The 4,390-nt window shown below is 49.8% G+C and overlaps 1 long non-coding RNA gene across 1 annotated transcript in view; it reads right to left on the reverse strand.

Annotated features, from left to right (window-relative positions):
- Positions 1-1,122: 1,122 nt before the first annotated feature.
- LOC114610577 overlaps positions 1,123-4,390 on the reverse strand; it is a 14,126-nt gene continuing 10,858 nt past the window's right edge. Inside the window, exon 3 of the long non-coding RNA XR_003709702.1 lies at positions 1,123-2,425. This is a non-coding gene — a long non-coding RNA (uncharacterized LOC114610577). The remainder of the gene's footprint in view (positions 2,426-4,390) is intronic.

Raw genomic sequence — 4,390 nt, forward strand, 5'->3', positions numbered from 1 at the left:
TGGGCAGTAAACCACAGCTATGTGGACAGCCACCTCTGTCTCCATCTACCCAGCACCCATTGGCTCTCAGAACCTGTCTCTGGGACTCACACACACACAGCACAAATAACACTCATTCTTGTGCACATGGTCACACAAACACACAGCCACACAGTCACGTGAGGCCACAACTACATAGCTCCCACACGATGTACAGAGCCACGCCCAAGACACGGGGAATCACATGCACACATCGTTACACACCTACCACATTCAGCCACACAGTTACACACACCATCACACATACACACACGGGTCCGTGACATCTCTGGCACTCGGTTCTGATGGCAGTTGAGCCCTGGGGTGGGAGGCTGAGAGAGTGAATCACCTAGTGCCCCACCCCTCCCTTCTTTTGCTGGCCCCTCCCTGGCATCCTCTTCTGAAAGCACTTCACTGTGTGGTGTTGGCCAGGCTTTGGTGAGACCCCACACCAGGCCTTGGAGAGGCCTGAGTCCCATGAACCAAGCCTTCAGTGTAATGTCGCTTGTACTGAACCAGAGAATGACTCCAAACCAGATCCCCACTTCCCATTGTGGGGTTACCTATTTCTACACAAGCATTTGAATGCCCCTCAGAGAACTTGGCCCAAACACTCACGTGTTCCAGACTTCAGCCTGAAGGACCTGCCTACACCTGACACTTTAATCTCGTTTAGAGGCTGGAGCGATGGCCCTGCAGTTATGAACACTGGCTGCTCTTCCAGAGTACCCGTGTTTGATTCCCAGAATCCACAAGGAGGCTCACAACTAGCTGTAACTCCAGCTTAGGAGATCTTATTCCTTCTTCTGCATGTATCAAAGTAGTACACATACAACATACAACATACAACATACATACATACATACATACCACCAATTTATACAAAAATTGTTTTAAAGTTAAAAACATCCCTCCTTTGATTTAGCAGCATTGGGGATGCAGGGGGGCTGAGTTGGGGAGACTGACTCATTCTCATATGATTGCTACCACCTGTAACTGAGGTATAGGGGACAGATTCAAGAAGGACTTCCCTGTGAACTTGGCGTTCTCTAATCTGGGGTAGTGAACTTTGAAAGATAGCTGGGGTTTAGGGTTGGTGTAGTAGCACATGCCTTTAATCTCAGAACTTGGGAGGCAGAGGCAGGTGGATCTCTGTGATTTTGAGGCCAACCCAGGTGTGCAGAGTGAGTTCAAGGCCAGCCAGAGCAACATAGTAAGACTTTGTCTTGGGGACAGGGCACCAGGAACGGGGGGGTGGGGAGGGTTGGAGATGGGACAAAATATAAACAAACAAAAAGCTGAGAGGTGGTGGCACACACTTTTAATCCTAGCACTTGTGAGGCCAGAAGCAGGCAGATGTCTGAATTCCAGCCCAGCCTGGTCTACGGAGCCAGTTCACCAACAGCCAGGGCTATAGGAACCCTGAGAAACCTTGTCTCAAAAAAAGATAGCTGACAAAAAGACCACCCTGTACCAAAGTCTAAACATCTGGGTTTTCATCCAGTTTACTATGTCGGCACACATCAGCCTTGTCCCCTCCTGGGTCCCCTTCTTCATGTGTCTTCTGAGGGTGTGGCACTGGGCTGAAAGGTATTCCCATCAAGGTGTTTACTAATACACAAACTACCAATCCCACCCCACCTCTCCTGGTTCCAGAATGCAAAACCCACTGGTTGGGGGGACTTCAGATATCTTCTAGCTCTAAGGCCTGTGGTAGTTGAGGGGCATAGTCATGCATGCATGAGAACCTGGCTTTGGATCCTGAGCACCACATAAAAAAAACTGGACACAGCACACATGCCTGTGATTCCAGCACTGGTCAGGAGGAGACAAGAGAATCCTGTAGCTTACTGGCCAGCAGCTGAGCTGAACTATCAAGCTCCAGGTTCAGTGGACAGGAATTGAGAAAGACACCTGATGTTGACCTCTGGCACACACACACACACACACACAGAGGGACCGTGGATGTTGAGTAGCCCCACAGGGTGGAGGCCGCAGGCTTGTCCACAGGCTGCCAAGTGCTCCTCCCTGCCCTGCTGGGCGCCTGGCACTCAGAGGCCACCACCACCTTCCAGGCTAAGCCACGTCATCTTGCTGGTTTGGAGGCTTGGGCAAGTTCGGGGTTTGTGGTTATAGCAGGTGGTGACCGAGTCAGAACTTTCCAGCCCCACGCTGTGCAGAGGCAGGGCTCCCAGGGTGGGCTGGGCTGTCTGGGGATTCCTGCCACCTTTACAGGACTAAAGATACCAAGGTCCTACAGGAAGCAGGAGAATCTTCATCTCAATCCCAGGCTTGGGGGTGGGACAGAGCAAAGGCAAGAAAGTTCCCTGGACCTCCGTGAGGGTCTGTTTGTTTCCTATGCTGAGTCAATCTGCTTCCTGGTTGCTTCTTAGCTGTTTTCCTGATACTTGGGGGACAGAATCATACAACATTAGTGGGTACCCAGCACATTCCTCTAGCCTATGATGCAGCCCCCAGTCACACCAGCATCAGAAAACCCACTGGCTTTCCATGAGCTTGTGCTCTGCCGGGCACATGATATTTCCTTTGATCTTCTAATGACCTCGTGTGTAGCTGTTCTTAACCCCATGCTACAGATGAGAAAAGTGAAAACTGAAAATCCCAAGCCACCTGTCCAGGGGCACTTAGCTAGTAAACTAGAGAATTGGGATTCAAACCTTGTTTCTGCTCTAGAGTGTCCAGACCTTCAACTACATCTCACGGTCTCTGTGGGAACCCCTTTAAACAAAGGGACTGGCAGCTATTTTATGAGACAGACTCTGCGTTTATGTTGAAAGAAGCCAGCCTGAAGCTCAGGTGTCTCGCTGCAGCAAAGGACCCATGATGTCCCAAGAACATGGTAGGACTTGGGTTGAATCTGGGCTGTTGAGAACGCACATTATTAAGAACAGCTTTCTATGGAACCTGGATCTACATTCCTGTGGCTTCTATTTGCTCTCTTGCATCTAGCCTTGGATGTCAGAGAGGGCCCACCAGAGGACTCAAGGTGCTTGTCACCAGAGTTTTTTATCCACTTAGTGGAAGGAGAGAACAAATTTCTAAAAGTTGTCCTCTGACATCGTCACTTGTGGTGGAACGTGTCAGGGGAGGGGTACACATACACACACACTCACACTCACAAAATGAATAAATGTAAAAACAAAACAAGATTTAAAAAAACCTCACGGAGTACAAAGAGTTGAACTATAGTTGTACAGGGTATAGGGCTGCCTGGCATACAGAGAGCCCTGGGTTCCATTCCCAACACCGAGAAAACAAAGCAAAATAAGACACAGAATTAGTGGGCAGCCCCTCACAGGTTTGCAGAGGATTCTGACATCCCACCCTCTTTGTCTGTGGGATCAGTTGCTTCTTCCTCTCCAAGTCCTGTCTCTGTTCATTGTCTGTCTATCACGGCCTGGCTTTGTTCAGGCAACCACCAACTCTCTTGCATGGCCCAGAGAGACCCATTAGCAGCTGGCCACTGGCACCATCTCCTTTGCCCACGTAAGTCTATTGGACTATTCTGGGAAGATCCAGAGAGCTGCTCCCCAGGAACACCAGCCTGGGGTTCTAGCCCCAGCTTTTTCACATCATTGTGCAATACTGGGCAAGGCCAGGTCCTAGGCCATTCTGAGCCCTGGTTTCTCCATCTATGAAATGGGGACAGAAATACTTGCCTCACCTGACAGGGTGAGGCTTAGCTGAGATCCTGAGTGTAGAGTCCTGAGTGTAGAGGCATTCCACATGCCAGCCAACAAAGACCCTCAGAGGACACAAGAGGAACTGAGGGTGACTTTGGGGGCGGGGGCTGGAGAATCAAAGTTGCCCTAAGTATGTCAGGATGATGCAGGACACTGTGTCAGATGAGAATGGGGAACTGGGTACTGGTAGCTAGGGAGCTGAGAATGGAGAGTACCTGCATGAATTCTACAGCCTGGAGGGACACCTCCAGCCATCCCCAAGCCCTCTGGGCTCTATGATGTAATAACAAGGCCAGACTCCTGGGCTTTTAATTTTCATTTTACTTTGCTTTGAAACAGGGTCCCATGTAGCCCAGGCTGGCCTCAAACTAGCTATTGTAGCTGAAGCTGTGTTTGAACATCTGATCATCCTGCCTCTACTTTTCAAATGCTGGGATTATGAGCTCATGCCATAGCCCCTGGTTTTATGTGGTGCAGGGATCAAATCTAGGGCTCTGTGTATCCTAGGCCAGCATTCTAACAAATGAGCTGCGCTTACCTCAGCTTTTGTTTCTTGAGAGTGGGTCTTGAACTAGTCTTGAACTTTTGTGTGTATGTGTGTATGTGTGTGTGTGTGTGTGAGAGAGAGAGAGAGAGAGAGAGAGAGAGAGAGAGAGAGAGAGAGAGAG

Source organism: Grammomys surdaster, unplaced genomic scaffold, assembly GCF_004785775.1.
Source record: "Grammomys surdaster isolate TR1022 unplaced genomic scaffold, NIH_TR_1.0 126048, whole genome shotgun sequence".
NCBI lineage: Eukaryota > Metazoa > Chordata > Mammalia > Rodentia > Muridae > Grammomys > Grammomys surdaster.